Here is a 22,191-nt window from a genome sequence, read left to right on the forward strand (position 1 = left end):
TTTTTTTGCTAATTGATGACAACATAAAATCAAAGTTTCAATTTGAAATATGCATCATAATATATGATAGCTTCGAGTGACATATGACTAAAGCAAGCTCCCCCCACAGGTGTGCAATTCCTTTTAAGAAATAGTTGCTTTTGGAATGCATGAACACACACACACATAAGAGAAGACATCACAAGTTAGATGTACCTTGGCTATACACATCAAACATTTATGTGAAATAAGTATGCCCATGTTCATGACTCACTCTTGCAAACAATATGTGCAAGAAGCAAGAGATCATCGTGAACATGAAGAAGATGCATATACTTACCTTGAAATACTGAAGCATTTTAACTAGAGAAAGCATACTTGAGAAAACAAGGTTAGATAACATAAGAATGTTCCTTTCATACAAATGCAAGAGTTTTCAAGTGTACCATGTGAAAGGATCGATATGGTTGACTAGAGGGGGGTGAATAGGAAACTACCAATTTTTAGCTTGTCTTAACAAATTAGCATTAGCAACAAAAAGGTTCTCTATGTGAACAACTAGGAGAGCAAACTATATGATGCTAGCCACAAGAATAACAAGAGCAAGCAACGAATTCACCACAACAATTACAAGTACAAGGTGAAGGTAAGAGATAACCGTAAGTGGAACCGGTGGAGATGAGGATGTGTTACCGAAGTTCCTTCCCTTTGACAGGAAGTACGTCTCCGTTGGAGCGGTGTGGAGACATAATGCTCCCCAAGAAGCCACTAGGGCCACCGTATTCTCCTCACGCCCTCACACAATGTGAGATGCCGTGAATCCACTATTGGTGCCCTTGAAGGCGGCGACCGAACCTTTACATACAAGGTTGGGGCTATCTCCACACAAAGCTTGGAGGCACCCAACTAGACCACGAAGCTTCACCACAATGGCATCTGGCTTCAAGGTAACCTCAACCATCTAGGCTGCTCACACACCCAAGAGTAACAAGATCCGCAAGGGATTAGTGGGGCGAATCAAATATCCTTTGGTGGAATTGTAGTGTGACAGCCCGATGACGACGTTCCAGAAGATTTCCTTTTCTTTCCGTTCATGTCGAGTGGTTATTTTTATTTGTCGCATCATGTGCATCATCATCTTTGCATCGGCACCCCGTTGCCGCCAGTTTTCAAAACTTGCATCCGTTGTTAGTTGTCGGTTCTCGTCGTTGTCCGTTCTGAGCCCGACCACACACGCACGCGCCCGCGGCAACGTTTAAATCTTGTTTTCAAAAGTGTGCGTAAAACTTCCTCTGAGTGGGTTGAGATTTTACGTGCGGTCTTATTTTAATATAGGTAGGCCGCTGTCAAATTTCGTCACAATCGGAGTCCGTCTGGTACCCGAACAGTCGACCGTAGCGACACTATATTCGATCTATTGTCGGACATCTTTCGGTGTCTTAAAAATCGTTGCCGCGCCGCCCGTTTTCCCTCTCGTCTTCGGTTAACCACTCTACACAGCCATTTAGTGTTGGAATTATGCCCTAGAGGCAATAATAAATATAGTTATTATTATAATTCCTGTATCAAGATAATCGTTTATTATCCATGCTATAATTGTATTGAATGAAGACTCATTTACATGTGTGGATACATAGACAAAATACCGTCCCTAGCAAGCCTCTAGTTGGCTAGCTAGTTGATCAAAGATAGTCAGTGTCTTCTGATTATGAACAAGGTGTTGTTGCTTGATAACTGGATCACGTCATTAGGAGAATCACGTGATGGACTAGACCCAAACTAATAGACGTAGCATGTTGATCGTGTCATTTTGTTGCAACTGTTTTTCTGCTTGTCAAGTATTTATTCCTATGACCATGAGATCATATAACTCACTGACACCGGAGGAATGCTTTGTGTGTATCAAACGTCGCAACGTAACTGGGTGACTATAAAGATGCTCTACAGGTATCTCCGAAGGTGTTAGTTGAGTTAGTATGGATCAAGACTGGGATTTGTCACTCCGTGTGACGGAGAGGTATCTCGGGGCCCACTCGGTAATACAACATCACACACAAGCCTTGCAAGCAATGTGACTTAGTGTAAGTTGCGGGATCTTGTATTACGGAACGAGTAAAGAGACTTGCCGGTAAACGAGATTGAAATAGGTATGCGGATACTAATGATCGAATCTCGAGCAAGTAACATACCGAAGGACAAAGGGAATGACATACGGGATTATATGAATCCTTGGCACTGAGGTTCAAACGATAAGATCTTCGTAGAATATGTAGGATCCAATATGGGCATCCAGGTCCCGCTATTGGATATTGACCGAGGAGTCTCTCGGGTCATGTCTACATAGTTCTCGAACCCGCAGGGTCTGCACACTTAAGGTTCGACGCTGTTTTATGCGTATTTGAGTTATATGGTTGGTTACCGAATGTTGTTCGGAGTCCTGGATGAGATCACGGATGTCACGAGGGTTTCCGGAATGGTCCGGAAATGAAGATTGATATATAGGATGACCTCATTTGATTACCGGAAGGTTTTCGGAGTTACCGGGAATGTACCGGGAATGACGAATGGGTTCCGGGAGTTCACCGGGGGGGGGGGGGGGCAACCCACCCCGGGGAAGCCCATAGGCCTTGAGGGTGGCACACCAGCCCTTAGTGGGCTGGTGGGACATCCCAAAAGGGCCCTATGCGCATAGAAGAGAAAATCAAAGAGAAAGAAAAAAAAGAGGAGGTGGGAAGGGAAGGAAGGACTCCCACCCACCAAACCAAGTCCAACTCGGTTTGGGGGGGGGGAGCCTTCCCCCTTGGACTCGGCCGACCCCCTTGGGGCTACTTGAGCCCCAAGGCAAGGTCCCCTCCCTCCCACCTATATATACGGAGGTTTTAGGGCTGATTTGAGACGATTTTTCCACGGCAGCCCGACCACATACCTCCACGGTTTTTCCTCTAGATCGCGTTTCTGCGGAGCTCGGGCGGAGCCCTGCTAAGACAAGGTCATCACCAACCTCCGGAGCACCGTCACACTGCCGGAGAACTCTTCTACCTCTCCGTATCTCTTGCTGGATCAAGAAGGCCGAGATCATCGTCGAGCTGTACGTGTGCTGAACGCGGAGGTGCCGTCCGTTCGGTGCTAGATCGTGGGACTGATCGCGGGATTGTTCGCGGGGCGGATCGAGGGACGTGAGGAGGTTCCACTACATCAACCGCGTTCACTAACGCTTCTGCTGTACGGTCTACAAGGGTACGTAGATCACACATCCCCTCTCGTAGATGGACATCACCATGATAGGTCTTCGTGCGCGTAGGAAAATTTTGTTTCCCATGCGACGTTACCCAACAGTGGCATCATGAGCTAGGTTCATGCGTAGATGTCTTCTCGAGTAGAACACAAAATTTTTTGTGGGTGGTGATGTGCGTTTTGCTGCCCTCCTTAGTCTTTTCTTGATTCCGCAGTATTGTTGGATTGAAGCGGCTTGGACCGACATTACTCGTACGCTTACGAGAGACTGGTTTCATCGCTACGAGTAACCCCGTTGCTCAAAGATGACTGGCAAGTGTCGGTTTCTCCAACTTTATTTGAATCGTATTTGACCGAGGAGGTCCTTGGATGAGGTTAAATAGCAACTCATATATCTCCGTTGTGGTGTTTGCGTAAGTAAGATGCGATCCTACTAGATACCCATGGTCACCACGTAAAACATGTAACAACAAAATTAGAGGACGTCTAACTTGTTTTTGCAGGGTATGCTTGTGATGTGATATGGCCAACGATGTGATGTGATATATTGGATGTATGAGATGATCATGTTGTAATAGAAAATATCGACTTGCACGTCGATGGTACGGCAACCGGCAGGAGCCATAGGGTTGTCTCTATACTAACGTTTGTGCTTGCAGATGCGTTTACTATTTTGCTAGGATGTAGCTTTAGTAGTAATAGCATGAGTAGCACGACAACCCCGATGGCAACACGTTGATGGAGATCATGGTGTGGCGCCGGTGACAAGAAGATCGTGCCGGTGCTTTGGTGATGGAGATCAAGAAGCACGTGATGATGGCCATATCATGTCACTTATGAATTGCATGTGATGTTAATCCTTTTATGCACCTTATTTTGCTTAGAACGACGGTAGCATTATGAGGTGATCTCTCACTAAAATTTCAAGACGAAATTGTGTTCTCCCCGACTGTGCACCGTTGCTACAGTTCGTCGTTTCGAGACACCACGTGATGATCGGGTGTGATAGACTCAACGTTCACATACAACAGGTGCAAAACAGTTGCGCACGCGGAACACTCGGGTTAAGCTTGACGAGCCTAGCATGTGCAGACATGGCCTCGGAACACATGAGACCAAAAGGTCGATCATGAATCATATAGATGATATGATTAGCATAGGGATGCTTACCACTGAAACTATACTCAACTCACGTGATGATCGGACTTGAGCTAGTGTAAGTGGATCATGAACCACTCAAATGACTAGAGAGATGTAATTTTTGAGTGGGAGTTTAGCGAATAATTTGATTAAGTTAAACTCTAATTATCTTGACCATAGTCTAAGTCCACTTTGAATATATTTGTGTTGTAGATCATGGCTCACGCTACAGTCATCCTGAATTTTAATACGTTCCTAGAGAAAGCTAAGTTGAAAGATGATGGAAGCAACTTTGTAGACTGGGCTCACAATTTTAAGCTAATCTTACAAGCTGGGAAGAAGGATTATGTCCTTAATGCTGCGCTAGGAGATGCACCACCCGCTACGGCTGATCAGGATGTTAAGAACGCTTGGTTAGCACGTAAGGAGGACTACTCAATAGTTCAATGTGCAGTCTTGTATGGCTTAGAACCGGGACTTCAACGTCGCTTTGAGCGTCATGGAGCATTTGAGATGTTCCAAGAGTTGAAGTTTATCTTTCAGAATAACGCCCGGATCAAGAGGTATGAGACCTCCGATAAATTCTATGCTTGCAAGATGGAGGAGAACTCGTCTGTCAGTGAACATGTGCTCAAAATGTCTGGGTACTCAAACCGTCTAGCTGAGCTGGGGATTGAACTCCCGCAAGAGGCTATCACTGACAGAATCCTTCAATCACTGCCGCCAAGCTATAAAGGCTTTGTGTTGAACTACAACATGCAAGGGATGAACAAGTCTCCCGGCGAGTTGTTTGCGATGCTGAAAGTCGCAGAGTCTGAACTCCGTAAAAAGCATCAAGTGTTGATGGTGAATGAGACCACTAGTTTCAAGAGAAACGGCAAAGGCAAGAAGGGTAATTCAAAGAAGAGCGGCAAGCCTGTTGCCAATCCGACGAAGAAACCCAAAGCTGGACCTAAGCCTGAAACGGAGTGTTACTATTGCAAGGGTATGGGTCACTGGAAGCGCAATTGCCCCAAGTATCTGGCAGATAAGAAGGCGGCCAATGAAAAATCAGGTATATTTGATATACATGTTATTGATGTGTACTTAACCGGCTGTCGTAGTAGTGCCTGGGTATTCGATACCGGTTCTGTTGCTCATATTTGCAACTTGAAACAGGAACTGCGGAATAGACGAAGGCTGGCGAAAGATGAAGTGACGATGCGCGTAGGAAATGGTTCCAAAGTTGATGCAATCGCCGTCGGCACAGTTTCACTTCAGTTACCATCAGGATTAGTGATGAACTTAAATCATTGTTATTTAGTGCCTGCTTTGAGCATGAACATTATATCTGGATCTTGTTTATTGCGAGACGGTTACTCTTTTAAGTCAGAGAATAATGGTTGTTCTATTTCTATGAGTAACATCTTTTATGGTCATGCACCTAATGTGAGAGGATTGTTCATACTGAATCTTGATAGCGATACGCATATACATAACATTGAGACCAAAAAAGTTAGAGTTAACAATGATAGCGCCATATTTTTGTGGCACTGCCGCTTAGGTCATATTGGTGTAAAGTGCATGAAGAAACTCCATGCTAATGGACTTTTGGAGTCACTTGACTTTGATTCACTTGACACGTGCGAACCATGCCTCATGGGCAAGATGACTAAGACTCCGTTCTCCGGAACAATGGAGTGTGCAAGTGACTTGTTGGAAATCATACATACCGATGTGTGTGATCCGATGAGCGTGGAGGCACGCGGCGGATATCGTTATTTTCTCACCTTCACTGACGATTTGAGTAGATATGGTTATGTCTACTTGATGAAGCACAAGTCTGAAACATTTGAAAAGTTCAAGCAATTTCAGAGTGAAGTTGAAAATCATCGTAACAAGAAGATCAAGTTCCTACGGTCTGATCGTGGGGGTGAATATCTGAGTTTCGAGTTTGGTGCTCACTTAAGACAATGTGGAATTGTTTCACAGTTAACACCGCCTGGAACACCACAGCGTAATGGTGTGTCCGAACGTCGTAATCGTACTTTATTAGAGATGGTGCGATCTATGATGTCTCTTACCGATTTGCCGTTATCATTTTGGGGTTATGCATTAGAAAGAGCTGCATTCACTTTAAATAGGGCACCATCAAAAACCGTTGAGACGACACCATACGAACTGTGGTATGGCAAAAGGCCAAAGTTGTCGTTTCTTAAAGTTTGGGGATGTGATGCTTATGTCAAAAAGCTTCAGCCTGAAAAGCTGGAACCCAAAGCAGAAAGGTGCGTCTTCATAGGTTACCCAAAAGAGACAGTTGGGTACACCTTCTATCTCAAATCCGAGGGCAAAGTGTTTGTTGCTAAAAACGGATCTTTTCTCGAGAAGGAGTTTCTCTCGAGAGAATTGAGTGGGAGGAAGATAGAACTTGACGAGGTTGTTGAACCTCTCATCCCTCTGGATGGTGGCGCAGCGCAAGGGGAAACCTCTGTCGTTGCGACGCCGGTTGAGGAGGAAGTTAATGATGATGATCATGAAGCTCCAGTTCAAGTTTCTGTCGAACCACGCAGGTCGACGAGACCACGTGCTGCTCCAGAGTGGTACGGTAATCCCGTCTTATCAATCATGTTGTTAGACAACAATGAACCTGCAAATTATGAAGAAGCAATGGTGGGCCCATATTCCAACAAATGGCTAGAAGCCATGAAGTCCGAGATAGGATCCATGTATGAGAACAAAGTGTGGACTTTGGAGGTACTACCTGAGGGCCGCAAGGCTATTCAGAACAAATGGATCTTTAAGAGGAAGACGGACGCTGACGGCAATGTGACCGTTTATAAAGCTCGACTTGTGGCAAAGGGTTTTTCACAAGTTCAAGGAGTTGACTACGATGAGACATTCTCACCCGTAGCGATGCTTAAGTCCGTCAGAATCATGTTAGCAATAGCTGCATTTTTCGATTATGAAATCTGGCAGATGGATGTCAAAACGGCGTTCCTTAACGGTTTCCTTAAGGAAGAGTTGTATATGATACAACCCGAAGGTTTTGTCGATCCTAAGAATGCTGACAAGGTGTGCAAGCTCCAGCGATCCATTTATGGACTGGTGCAAGCATCTCGGAGTTGGAACAAACGCTTTGATGAGGTGATCAAAGCATTTGGGTTTATACAAGTGGTTGGAGAATCTTGTATTTACAAGAAAGTGAGTGGGAGCTCTGTGGAGTTTCTAATATTATATGTGGATGACATATTGCTGATTGGAAACAACGTGGAGTTTTTAGAGAGCATAAAGGATTACTTGAATAAGAGTTTCTCCATGAAGGACCTAGGAGAAGCTGCTTACATTCTAGGCATTAAGATCTATAGGGATAGATCAAAACGCCTGATAGGACTTTCACAAAGCACATACCTTGATAAAGTTTTGAAGAGGTTCAAAATGGAATAGTCCAAGAAAGGGTTCTTGCCAGTTTTACAAGGTACGAGATTGAGTAAGACTCAGTGCCCAGCAACTGATGAAGATAGAGAGCATATGCGCTCCGTCCCCTATGCTTCAGCCATAGGTTCTATCATGTATGCAATGGTGTGCACTAGACCGGATGTTAGCCTAGCCATAAGTATGACAGGTAGGTTCCAGAGTAATCCAGGAGTGGATCACTGGACAACGGTCAAGAATATCCTGAAGTACCTGAAAAGGACTAAGGAGATGTTTCTCGTGTATGGAGGTGACGAAGAGCTCGCCGTAAAAGGTTACGTCGATGCAAGCTTTGACACAGATCCGGACGACTAAGTCGCAAACCGGATACGTATTTATTCTTAATGGGGGTGCGGTAAGCTGGTGCAGTTCCAAGCAAAGCGTCGTAGCAGATTCTACATGTGAAGCGGAGTACATGGCTGCCTCGGAGGCGGCTAAGGAGGGTGTCTGGATGAAGCAGTTCATGACGGATCTTGGAGTGGTGCCAAGCGCACTGAATCCAATAACCTTGTTCTGTGACAACACGGGTGCCATTGCCTTAGCAAAGGAACCACGGTTTCACAAGAAGACCAGACACATCAAACGACGCTTCAACCTCATCCGCGACTACGTCGAGGGAGAGGACGCAAATATATGCAAAGTGCACACGGATCTGAATGTAGCAGACCCGCTGACTAAACCTCTTCCACGGCCAAAGCATGATCAACACCAGAACTGTATGGGTGTTAGATTTATTATAATGTAATTCACATGATGATGTGAGGGCTAGATTATTGACTCTAGTGCAAGTGGGAGACTGTTGGAATTATGCCCTTGAGGCAATAATAAATATAGTTATTATTATAATTCCTGTATCAAGATAATCGTTTATTATCCATGCTATAATTGTATTGAATGAAGACTCATTTACATGTGTGGATACATAGACAAAATACCGTCCCTAGCAAGCCTCTAGTTGGCTAGCCAGTTGATCAAAGATAGTCAGTGTCTTCTGATTATGAACAAGGTGTTGTTGCTTGATAACTGGATCACGTCATTAGGAGAATCACGTGATGGACTAGACCCAAACTAATAGACGTAGCATGTTGATCGTGTCATTTTGTTGCTACTGTTTTTCTGCGTGTCAAGTATTTATTCCTATGACCATGAGATCATATAACTCACTGACACCGGAGGAATGCTTTGTGTGTATCAAACGTCGCAACGTAACTGGGTGACTATAAAGATGCTCTACAGGTATCTCCGAAGGTGTTAGTTGAGTTAGTATGGATCAAGACTGGGATTTGTCACTCCGTGTGACGGAGAGGTATCTTGGGGCCCACTCGGTAATACAACATCACACACAAGCCTTGCAAGCAATGTTACTTAGTGTAAGTTGCGGGATCTTGTATTACGGAACGAGTAAAGAGACTTGCCGGTAAACGAGATTGAAATAGGTATGCGGATACTAATGATCGAATCTCGGGCAAGTAACATACCGAAGGACAAAGGGAATGACATACGGGATTATATGAATCCTTGGCACTGAGGTTCAAACGATAAGATCTTCGTAGAATATGTAGGATCCAATATGGGCATCCAGGTCCCGCTATTGGATATTGACCGAGGAGTCTCTCGGGTCATGTCTACATAGTTCTCGAACCCGCAGGGTCTGCACACTTAAGGTTCGACGTTGTTTTATGCGTATTTGAGTTATATGGTTGGTTACCGAATGTTGTTCGGAGTCCTGGATGAGATCACGGATGTCACGAGGGTTTCCGGAATGGTCCGGAAATGAAGATTGATATATAGGATGACCTCATTTGATTACCGGAAGGTTTTCGGAGTTACCGGGAATGTACCGGGAATGACGAATGGGTTCCGGGAGTTCACCGGGGGGGGGGGGGCAACCCACCCCGGGGAAGCCCATAGGCCTTGAGGGTGGCACACCGGCCCTTAGTGGGCTGGTGGGACAGCCCAAAATGGCCCTATGCGCCTAGAAGAGAAAATCAAAGAGAAGAAAAAAAGAGGAGGTGGGAAGGGAAGGAAGGACTCCCACCCACCAAACCAAGTCCAACTTGGTTTGGGGGGGGGAGCCTTCCCCCTTGGACTCGGCCGACCCCCTTGGGGCTACTTGAGCCCCAAGGCAAGGTCCCCTCCCTCCCACCTATATATACGGAGGTTTTAGGGCTGATTTGAGACGATTTTTCCACGGCAGCCCGACCACATACCTCCACGGTTTTTCCTCTAGATCGCGTTTCTGGGGAGCTCGGGCGGAGCCCTGCTAAGACAAGGTCATCACCAACCTCCGGAGCACCGTCACACTGCCGGAGAACTCTTCTACCTCTCCGTCTCTCTTGCTGGATCAAGAAGGCCGAGATCATCGTCGAGCTGTACGTGTGCTGAATGCGGAGGTGCCGTCCGTTCGATGCTAGATCGTGGGACTGATCGCGGGATTGTTCACGGGGCGGATCGAGGGACATGAGGACATTCCACTACATCAACCGCGTTCACTAACGCTTCTGCTGTACGGTCTACAAGGGTACGTAGATCACACATCCCCTCTCGTAGATGGACATCACCATGATAGGTCTTCGTGCGCGTAGGAAAATTTTGTTTCCCATGCGACGTTCCCCAACATTTAGTCCGTCCCGTGTTCGGAATTATTCGAATCCGACCGCGCGGTTGAAATCGGGGCGGAATTTCGCTAAACCTAGCCCCCCTTTGCCTATAAATAGGACCTCCCATGCCATTTTTAGACACCCTACCCCTTTGCCTCGAAAACCGTGTAGCCCCCGAAACCCTAACCCACTATCTCTCTCTCTCGTCCCTCCCTCCTCTGTGCAGCCGCCGGCCCGCCCAGCCCGCGCGAGGCCCTCCGGGCCCATCCGGCCGTCGCTGCCGCCGCAACGCTCCAGCGCGCCCGAGGGAGATCCCTGCTCCCGACGAGTTGCCTCGACCTCGCCAGGGCGCCCTGCTACTACAACAAAAGACCTTCCAACGGCGCCAGAAATAGGCACGACGACGGGAGAATACTTGGCTCGATCTTTCTGCTACGGCTACGCCTTAAGGGACTTCGTAGGCAAGTGTGCAAAGGATTTCCCCCGTGGCCTTGGAGCCTTGCGTTGGTATTCCCTCGAAGCGGAAAGGGTGATGTAGCGTAGCGGTGGTAAGTATTTCCCTCAGTTTGAGAACCAAGGTATCAATCCAGTGGAGGAGTATCTCAAGATCTTGCACAAACACAAAAACTTGCTCCCAACGCTATGAAGGGGTTGTCAATCCCTTATAGATTGTTTGCCAAGTGAGAAGTGAAAGCAACAAAGTAACAAAGCAAAGTAAAAGCGGAGATGTAAACGATGGATGTGAATAGACCCGGGGGGTGTAGTGTTTACTAGTGGCTTCTCTCATGAAAGCAAGTAGACGGTGGGTGAACAAATTACTGTCGAGCAATTGATAGAACCACACAAATTCGTGACGATATCTATGCAATGATTATTTCTATAAGCATCACGTCCAAAACAAGTAGACTGATATTGTGTGCATCTACTACTATTACTCCACACGTCGACCGCTATCCAGCATGCATCTAGTGTATTAAGTCCATAAGAACGGAGTAACGCCTTAAGCAAGATGACATGATGTAGAGGGATAATCTCAAACCAATGATAAAAACCCCATCTTTTTACCCTTGATGGCAACTACTTGATGTGTGCCTTGCTGCCCCTACTGTCACTGGGAAATGTCACAACATGGCAGAACCCAAAACCAAGCACTTCTCCCATTGCAAGAATCATAGATCTAGTTGGCCAAACAAAACTCAAGACTCGGAGAGACTTACAAGGATATCAAATCATGCATATAAGAAATCAGCAAAGACTCAAATATGTCATAGATAAACTGATCATAAATCCACAATTCATCGAATCTCGACAAACACACCGCCAAAGAAGATTACATCGGATAGATGTCCATGAAGATCATGGTGAACTTTGTATTGAAGATCCAAGAGAGAGAAGAAGCCATCTAGCTACTAACTACGGACCCCTAGGTCTGAAGTGAACTACTCACGAGTCATTGGAGGGGCGATGATGATGATGAAGAAGCCCTCCAACTCCAAAGTCCCCTCCGGCAGGGTGCCGGGAAGGATCTCCAAAATCAGATGTGAAAAGAGTCAACAACACGGAAAAAACAGGAACTCGCACTTGGCACTGAATTAATAAGTTAGTCCCAAAAAAGATATAAAAGGTACATAAAACAACCAAAGAAGACAAGATAACAGCGTGAAATCATCAAAAATTATAGATACGTTTGAGACGTATCACGCCCCTCATCGCCGGCCTGCACCCGTGCCCCGCGCGTGAGCCACCGGCCGCCGCTTGCCCGGGTCGTCGGAGCTCCGACCCCCGGGGTAGTCGCCGCCGCCGGTGGCCCCTCTCGCCTCCGCCAGCCGCCGGCCCGAGCTGCCCGAGCCGGCCGCCTCCCATCGCCCGAACCTGAGACGCCGCCATGGATCCCTCTTCGCAGCCCCGTCGGCGGCCAGATCCGGCGGATCCCGGCCGGATACCCTGCCCCAACAGCCGGCCAGCCGCGATCCCCGCCATTCCCGAAGCCAGGCTACCGCTGCCATGTTCGTGCCTTCGAGCTCCTGGGGAGGACGGGAGGAGACGAGCAGCTCCAACGCTTGGGCCTCCGAGCGCGCCCAGGCCCGGCTGGCCCCGCCGAGGCGCCGAGGCCCAGTGGCCTCCCTCGGCCTGCCCCGCAGCGAGGCCTGCCTCGACCATCGGCAGCCAGGCTCGGCCTCCTCCCCGCTCCACCGGCCCAAGTGGCCTCCCCCATGGTGAGCCCGAGCTCTATCCCTCACCCTAGGTGCCTTTTCGCTATGTTGCGCATGCCCTTTCGGCCCAATAGGTTTTTTATTTTTTTTAGTTTTCAAATTAGTGATTTGAGGAAATATAGAAATATTAGAATGCCCGTATCTTTTAATCCGTAAGTCGGATCGCGACATGTAGCATATGGTTTTTGTGTAGAATCTTGCATAGAATCCGAATTTATAACTTGCATAATTGTTTGACGTAGTTTGACATGCCAAACGCCTAGTTTTACATGTTGTCCCAATAGGATTCGTCCTGTATTTATTTTCTCGTGCGTGTCCGGTTTGCTCGAATGCCGTAGATAAAATGTTCATGTTTTAGGAACCCCTTTGCCATGTATTTTAGAGTAGTCGTTGGCATTTTTGCATGTAGGGTTTAGCCGCTAGTTTATTTTCCGTGTTTAGGACTTAATCCCGCATATACGTGTCATGTTGCAACCCCTCATGCTATATATGATTTCGGGGTAGAAAAATCCATTGGATTTAACCGTGTATTTAGTTTTAGTATTAGAGCAAGTTGGTTTGCGTGATATTTTGCCGTGTTGCCCTCTTGTCTATTTAGTGGGATTTATTCCGTGCATGATATGAGGTAGTTGTCAATTAGAGTTTTGCCCTTCGATGTTTAGTCTAGCCCCTGGTAATTTTGGTTGCAATAGAAATCCATGTTTAGGTGTGGTTTGGATGTTCTTTACTTGCTAGGAAATAGTGTTGTTTTGGAGATGCTGAAATATTTCTAAGTCTGAGATCTGTTATATTTTGTTGCTGTCTCTGCATGAGTTTATCTCGAGATCTGTAGCTCTTTTGAGGTTGGTGCAATGGAGTTAGTTGTAGACTTTGGGACTCTCTATCATGTTGTGAATTTTCATGCCATCTGGAGTCCTGTAGCTTATGGTTTTGCTGCTGTCAATATGCCTTCAGATCGAAAACTGCAGTTTCATAAACTGTTATTTTCACTAAGTCTGAAACTGTGTGTGAGTAGCCATTTTGTGACTTCTTTTCCTAGTGTTTCATGATGCCATGATAGTTGTTGTTAGTTGTATGTTGTAGTGCTTATTGCCCTCTATCGTGTCATGTATTGGTTGAGCATATTGGAGTTGAGTAGCTCGTAGTTGTGGGGTGTAGAAAATGCTATGTGGCTGATTTTGGCAGATTGTAGTGATATCTTGTTTTGCTCGTAGTTGTTGAACCGTAGCTCCGTTTTGATCGTGTCCTATATGAAACTTGCTTAGAATCTCATGTAATTTCATTTTATCTTGCTGGTTGTTTGTTTTGAAATGCTTGTGACCGTTGTTGCACACATATTGCATTCATGCCATCATATCTTGCGGTGTCCGTATCTTTTGATCCGTAGCTCCGTTGGAGATGTTCTCTATGTGTATATTGCTTGTAACGACGCGTAGAATCACGTGAACCTATTTGTTTTTATGTTTAACAACTAATTAAATATGTTAGTTCAGATCTGGACAGAATTCTAAATTAAAATGTGAGGTCGTTTCGGAGGTGTTATATGTCATTTCCGACCTCATTTAAAATGCCTAGATAGCTAGTTTAATTGCGCTTCACCTCTTGCCGTGTGTAACCACATTTAATATTGTTGTGTATCTAATCGGGATAGAACTAAATAATTATACGTGGAGTTTCGTCAATTTGCAACTCGTTGCATATTGAACTTCACTTAATGTGTAATATTTGAGTGTTGTGAATTGCCATGCCATGTCGTGCATATATTGAGCTGCTCATGCATCATTTGTGTTGTGCATCGTGTGGTGAATATCGTGTGTTGATGCTTGTTTTCGGTTTCCTCCGTCTCGATAGAGTTCCGCAAGCGTGTCGGATGTGAGGACCCGTTCGACTACGTCGGTTCGTCTGCTTCACGGAGTCATTCTTCTTCCAAGCGGGATCTCACGCAAGATGACCATTTCCCCAGATAACATTACTATCATTGCCATGCTAGTTTCATCGCTTCTATTGATTATGTCTCGTTGCCTACCACATGTTTAATATCAGCCTCTCAACAATGCCATGAAAACCTTCAACCTGTTCAACCTAGCAAACCACTGAATGGCTATGTTACCGCTTGCTTAACCATGTGTTAGCGTTGCTAGTTGCAGGTGTAGTTGCTTCCATGTGATTACATGGGTTCCTTGTTATATCACCCTATTAAATTCTATTTAATTTAATGCACCTATATACTTGGTAAAAGGTGGAAGGCTTGGCCTTTAGCCTGTTGTTTTGTTCCACCTTTGCCCCCTTAGTTTCGGCTACCGGTGTTATGTTCCATAATTGAGCGCTCCTAACACGATCGGGGTTGTTATGGGGACCCTGTTAGAGCATATATCTCCATATGTGGTTTTGGTACTTGATGACAATTCCTATGGACTAATGGTTGCCTTAAGTTACATTTATAGGATTTGTCCATAGGCACTTCTTGAAGTCCATCTGTTGGGTTCAAGGAGTTTATATGATGACCAAGATGGTATTCAAGGTATTATCCAAAGAATGGTCATAGAGACACATGGTTGATCAAGATCTCAGACAAAGAGTAAATCAAGATGATCAACACACAAAGCGTACAAGATGTACCGAGAGGGATCAAGTGATCCCATGGTATGGTAAGCATTGTCCATTACGTGTTTGTGTACTAACCCATGGTCTTCGTGAGAGTTCTATGTGGGGGTTAGGTGTGTTTCCATGGGCTTGCGTCAAAGGGAAGATCTCATACAACCCATGGAGTATGACGTCAAGTTGTGATCATCATCAATGGTTGATCAAGATCTCAGACAAAGAGTAAATCAAGATGATCAACACACAAAGCGTACAAGATGTACCGAGAGGGATCAAGTGATCCCATGGTATGGTAACCATTGTCCATTACGTGTTTGTGTACTAACCCATGGTCTTCGTGAGAGTTATATGTGGGGGTTAGGTGTGTTTCCATGGGCTTGCGTCAAAGGGAAGATCTCATACAACCCATGGAGTATGACGTCAAGTTGTGATCGTCATCAAGATTGCGATGTGGAAGTTCAAGTGGATCAGCACGAAGATAGCATGCTTGAAGCTTGCCGTCCATTGTGGTGGCAATGGACTTGTGAAGATATGTTGAAGAGTGGCTCACCCATAGTGAGTATGGGGGAGCAATCAACTAGTCTTCATCAAGCCAACGCAATCAAGAAAGGTGGTCCATCTTGAGGAAGCCAAGATCATCATCATCTAGCTCAAGAGGACGAGGTGCAAGGTATAGGTTTGCCCTTGATAGGTTTTTTGGTTAGGATAGATTGATGTACTATCAAGGGGGGCTCTCAAGTGAGTAGCTTGATCGTATCATTCATTGAGAGCTCAAACCATTTGCATCCTTGCATCATACTTCTTGGTTCTTGTTTGGTGTTTCTCTTTGTGAGTTTTAGAGCTTATGGTCATCTTCGTGACAAGCTCGAGGTCATCGAAAACGGAGTCCATATGCATCTATTATGATGTTTTCGATGTTGGAGTTTTTGCCGGTTCTTCATTCATAGAGATCTCACAGCTCTATATCATTGGCATTTTCATATCTGCATGGTCTTAAGATTTCCACTCGCTGTTTGGATAGCTCTTGTCGTCCTGAATCCAACAAGCTTGGGTTTGCTCGATTCGGAGCTCGTATGCGAAAGTTATGGCTGTTTCAGTGGCGAGCGGTAGTACCGCTGGACCTAGCGGTAATACCACTAGAGTTGGCGGTAGTACCGCTGGCTGGCGGTAGTACCACCCTTGGTCAGCGGTAGCACCGCTCCAGGAGCTTAGTACCGCCTGCCTAGCGGTTGTTCGTGGACGGACCTTTTTGCGAAGACTTTCTTGGCGGTGGTAGTGCCTTTGCACTACCAGGGTCCCAGCGGTAGTACCGCTGCAGCCAGCGGTAGTACCGCTAGCTGGCGGTAGTACCGCTGCAGCCAGCGGTAGTACCGCTGGAGCTCGGGCAGAGAGTGGGGTAACGGTCTGATTCCTTCCCCCACTATATAAAGGGGGTCTTCTTCCCCCTTGGCCTTATCCATTCGTTGAGCTCTTGTTCTACCTCCATTGTTGACATTCTTAGATCTTGCTTACTCTCAATCCCTCCAATGATTCTTGCTTGTTCTTGAGGGAAAAGAGAGAGGAGATCTAGATCCACATCTCCACCAATCACTTTCTCCTCTATGTGAGGGGAACCCCTTGGATCTTGATCTTGGAGTTCTTTGTGAGCTCCTTGTTCTTACTCTCATATTTCTCCATAGCTTTCGTTGTTGTGGAGGGATTTGAGTGTGAGGGACTTGACCACTTCGTGTGTTCTTGCCATTGCATTGGTTGCATCGGTTTGAGTTCTCCACGGTGATACGTGGAAGTGAAGGTTGAGAAGCTTATTACCTTTGGTACTTAGTACCCTAGATATTGTTCTTCATGGATGCTTTGGCGTCCTAGAAGCTTGGTGGTGTCTCGGAGCTCAATCATTGTGGTGTGAAGCTCCGGGAAAGCATCGGGGTCTCCAATTAGGTTGTGGAGATTGCCCCGAGCAATTTGTACGGGTACCGGTAACCGCCCCCAAGGGTTGCCACGTGTACGGGTTCGGTGACCGCCCCAAGGTTTGCCATTTGTACGGGTTCGGTGACCGCCCTCAAGGGTCCCTTAGTGGAATCACGGCATCTTGCATTGTGCGAGGGCGTGAGGAGATTACGGTGGCCTTAGTGGCATCTTGGGGAGCATTGTGCCTCCACACCGCTCTAACGGAGATTAGCATCCGCAAGGATGTGAACTTCGGGATACATCATCGTCTCCCCGTGCCTCGGTTATCTCTTACCCGAACCCTTTACTTATGCACTTTACTTTGTGATAGCCATATTGTCTCTTGTCATATATCTTGCTATCACTTAGTTGTTTATCTTACTTAGCATAAGTTGTTGGTGCACATAAGTGAGCCTAGTTGTTTGAGGTTTTGTGCTTGACATATTAAACGTTAGTTTTATTCCGCATTTGTTCAAGCCTAAACCTTAATTATTTTAAAGCGCCTATTCACTCCCCCTCTAGGTGACATCCACGTCCTTTCAGACCCCCTTGATAATTCCTTTTAGATTAAAGCTGGTCTGGCAAGGCCCAACATTGGTTCTACATTTTCCCAACATAATAACTTTGTTAATACTGAAAGCATAGGGCGTCATGAACCCGAGGAGTAATTTTACATAATACAGGGAGGGCCAGTGCTGATGGTGCTGGTCCAAAACAGAGCATTGTGCGGGGCCAACCCAGCGCAACTTGGATGATTTTTATCAGGCCTCCGTACACGTAGCTTATCCGTCGTGTCCGGAGAACGAGATACGCGGCTCCTATCGGGATCGTCGACACGCCGGGTGGCCTTGCTGGATTAGTTTTACCTTTGACGAGATATCTTGTGCATCGGGATTCTGGTGATGCTTTGGGTAATCTCAGAGTTGAGGTTTTCCACTAAGGAATCCGACGAGATCGCGAGTGTCGTGATCGAGGGTTTCTATGCGGCTTGTGGTAATTTTTGATGGACTAGTTGGAGCACCCCTGCAGCGTTAAATCTTTCGGAAAGCCGTGCCCGCGGTTATGTGGCAACGTGGAAACTTTGTTTAACACTGGTTCTAGATAACTTGAAGTTAACTTAATTAAAATATGCCAATTGTGTGCGTAACCATGACTGTCTCTTTCGTGAGTTCCTTCTTCGATCGAGGACACGGTGGGGTTATGTCTGACGTAGGTAGGTGTTCAGGATCATTCATTTGATCATCAGTAGTCACGTCCGCTATTCGTAGATCTTCCCCCCTCTTATTTCTTGTAATCGTAAGTTAGCCACCTCACATATGTTTAGGCGCTTGCTGCAGCCTCACCACTTAACCATATCTCACCCATTAAACTTTGCTAGTCTTGATACCTTTGGAAATGAGATTGCTGAGCCCCCTGTGGCTCACAGATTACTAGAACACCAATTGCAGGTACAGGTAAAGGTTACTTGACGCGAGCGCGTTGATTGTTTATTTGGAGTTGCTTCTTCTTCTTCTTCATCATCGATCTAGGATGACAGAGGTGCTCTCTAATTGGTGCTTATATAAGAAGAGGATGACTAGACAGGAAAATAAATAGACAAGCCCTTCGCAGAGGGAAGCATCGATTTGCAGAGGTGCCAGAGCTCAAGCTTTTGAAAACATAAATAATAATTTTGGATGGCATGCTTTCATTGTCAATGCAATGACCAAGAGTTCTCAGTATCTTCCATGCTACTCATGCTATAGGCGGTTCCCAAACAGAAAAGTAAAGTTTTAACTCCCCCACCACCAATCAATCACACTCCACGGCTAGCCGAATCCTCGGGTACCATCCATACTAACATCAATCCGGGGGGAGTCTTGTTTTACAGTTATGTTTTCGATTTAAGCATGGAACCGGGCATCCCAAATACCGGCCCCTTTCTCGTGAATGACTGTGAATAAACACATGTCGAGGATAACACTCCTAGTATGGAAGATACCAATAGCCCTCTGTCACCACATGAGCGGTTCGGGCATGCAAAACAGATTTATTTCTTGAAGGTTTAGAGAATGGCACATGCAAATTTACTTGGAACGGCAGGTAGATACCGCAAATAGGTAGGTATGGTGGACTCTCATGGAAAAACTTTTGGGTTTATGGAGGTGGATGCACAAGCAGTATTCCCTCTTAGTACAAGTGAAGGCTAGCAAAAGACTAGGAAGCGACCAACTAGAGAGCGACAACGGTCATCAAGATGCAATGAGTTTGACTAACATTGAATGCAAGCATGAACATGATATAAATCACCATGAACACGAACATCATAGAGGCTATGTTGATTTTGTTTCAAGTACATGCATGAACATGCGCCAAGTCAAGCCACTTGAAAGATTCAAAGGAGAATACCATCCTATCATACTACATCATAGTCATCTCAAAATCTATGTTGGCAATCAAGACAAACCATTATAAGCTCTCAGCTAAATAAGCATGGCATCAGAAACTATGATCTCTAAGTTGTCATTGCAAACATGGTTCTCTCACAACAAAGCTAAATCTGGGTTGACAAGCTAGTCTTATTTACAAAAACAATATAGATAGAGTTCATACCAGCTTTTCAGTCTCAGTCACTTCATCATATATCATCATTGTTGCCTTTCATTTGCACGATCGAACGATAAAAACGATAATAAGCGCATTCGACTAAGCTGAATCTGCAGGCAAACACAAAGGAGAAGACAAAATAATATGGCTCTTTGAAAGCTAAACAGGTAAGCATGTAAGAACCACTACACATTGTAACCAATATCTTCTACCTTGACACAAAGAAAAAGAAAACTATTTACATGGGAAAGCTCCCAACAAGCAAAAGAAGAAAGAAAAATCTTTTTGGGTTTTCTCAAAAGGACACAAAACAAGAAAACAAAAAGAAACTAGCATGGATAATAAAGTGGCAAAGTGTAAACACCGGCTAACAAAGTGAAAGCATAAGCATGAATGTAAAGTCGGTGAGAACACGTACTCCCCCAAGCTTAGGCTTTTGGCCTAGCTTGGTCTACTCCCAAGGTGGGAAATAACCAGCTCCAGGATACTCCGGAGCAGACTGCGGATGCCACTACTGTGTGAGCTCCTGTGGCCCACTGATAAACTGGCGTCTGGTACTCGACTAGCGGCTAGGGCGCGGGCGTGTGTGGTTGGGCCGAGCCCCAATATGCGTAGATATCCGCGCGCATAATAGTGTACCTGCCTGCATAAAGATCAAACAAAGAAGGAGCAGGCAAACTAAATAGTCTCCCGAGTACCCTGACTAAACACCAGGTTATAAATCATCCGTCTACTAGCATCTCTATCCAGAAAATCATGGCGAACCATGCTGTAATAATACAGATATCTCTAAGGGAGAAGCATCTCTCCTTCCTCTCCCAGTCTAATCGGTATCTCAAAGTGTCTGGCAAGATGGGTAGCATAGATACCTCCATAGACAATACCTTTAGAACGGTTCAGGTTCAACCGTTGAGCTACTATAGCGCCCAGGCTATAAGTCTCATCGTTATAAAGTCCTTCGCGCAAAACCGCAAGGTCTGGAGAACTAAGTGATCCAGCCTCCCCACGACCAATCAAACATTTTCCCACAAATAGTGAGAAGTACCGAAGCACAGGAAAATGTATGCTAGCAATTCTAGCATGGGACACTCCTCTCTCCTCTCCAACAGCAATAGAACCAATGAAATCCTCCAAGTCCCGTGGACGAGGGTCACAGATATCCCCAACATAAGGTAATTTTCATATATTGCAAAAATCCTGCAGCGTCATGCACTGGGGGATATCGTAAATCATGAACTCAACCATGGGAGGATTCTTCCTCGGATAAAAGTTGAAGCTTTGTACGAAAATATTGGTGAGGAGGAGTTATTGTGGGCACTTATCTTCAACGAACGCAGTAAGACATGCGTTCTCCACCAAGTAATAAAAGTCTGCATAAAGTCCGGCGGCGCGCAAAAATTCATCACTTGGCCACTCGCACGCTCGAACTTCTGTGACTCGAGGGACTGCGTACTTGGGGTGATTCTTCTCGTCCTCCTTGGGGTTACGGCTCGAAGAGCCTCTCAAGAACCTCCTCATCTTTTCCTTTTTCTAGCTCTGAAAAATTCAGAAATTTTTAGAGACTTCGAAAGAAAAGTGAAGAAGGATCAACCCAACTTGTAGCAACTACTCCAACTAGTGCCTAGAGACAGTATCACACGCTAAAACTACTTGGGACCAGCTAAAATCAACATTTATAGCTCAAGAACAGGGTCACCAAGGTAGCAAGAATTCGCGAAGGATAAAGCACTAGAGCAAAAACCAATTGGACCAATGGAGGAGTCACTTACCAAGGAGCAATTTCCCCAAAACAGTTCGGAGAATGGTGCTTTGAGCAAGGAGATCTAAAATCACAGCCAAATGAGCAAGAACACGGGTTTGAGCTGTGAAACAATTTTTTCTGGAGGTGGAAGAAGAGGCTGGGAGCTGGAATGAGTGGAGGGGGTGCCTGTGGGCTCCACAAGCTTGCACCCCGCCACTAGGGGGGTAGGTGGCGGTGGGGGGGGGGGCTTGAGGCCCACTGGTCAGGCCCCGTGACCAGCTCTCAGGCGCAGAATTTTTCAAAAATTCCAGAAAAAATCATACTAAATTTTCAGGACCATCGGAGAAATTTTATTTTCGAGGTATTTTTCTCCGGGACGCTAAAACAGAAAACAGGAAAACTAAACTAATTCTATCATTTTTCTTCTAAGCAATAGAAAAGGAAAACTCAAAACAGAGGTATGTGACTCTCTGATTCATCCGTTTCATGGTCATCGAAAGAAACCCGTCAATGGGATTGATCAAGTCCTTATGACAAAACCTTCTCGAATCGCAAGAGAGAATGGATAATTTTCGAATAGCCACTAAGTCACCTCAATGGGGATATGAATCTCCCCAACAAGCAAATCATACTTCATCTTGACACGAGGAATAGGGCATTCAAAGCTCCCAATGAGAATCGATGAAGTCTTTTCGATAGCATT

Source organism: Hordeum vulgare, chromosome 5H, assembly GCF_904849725.1.
Source record: "Hordeum vulgare subsp. vulgare chromosome 5H, MorexV3_pseudomolecules_assembly, whole genome shotgun sequence".
Lineage (NCBI taxonomy): Eukaryota > Viridiplantae > Streptophyta > Magnoliopsida > Poales > Poaceae > Hordeum > Hordeum vulgare.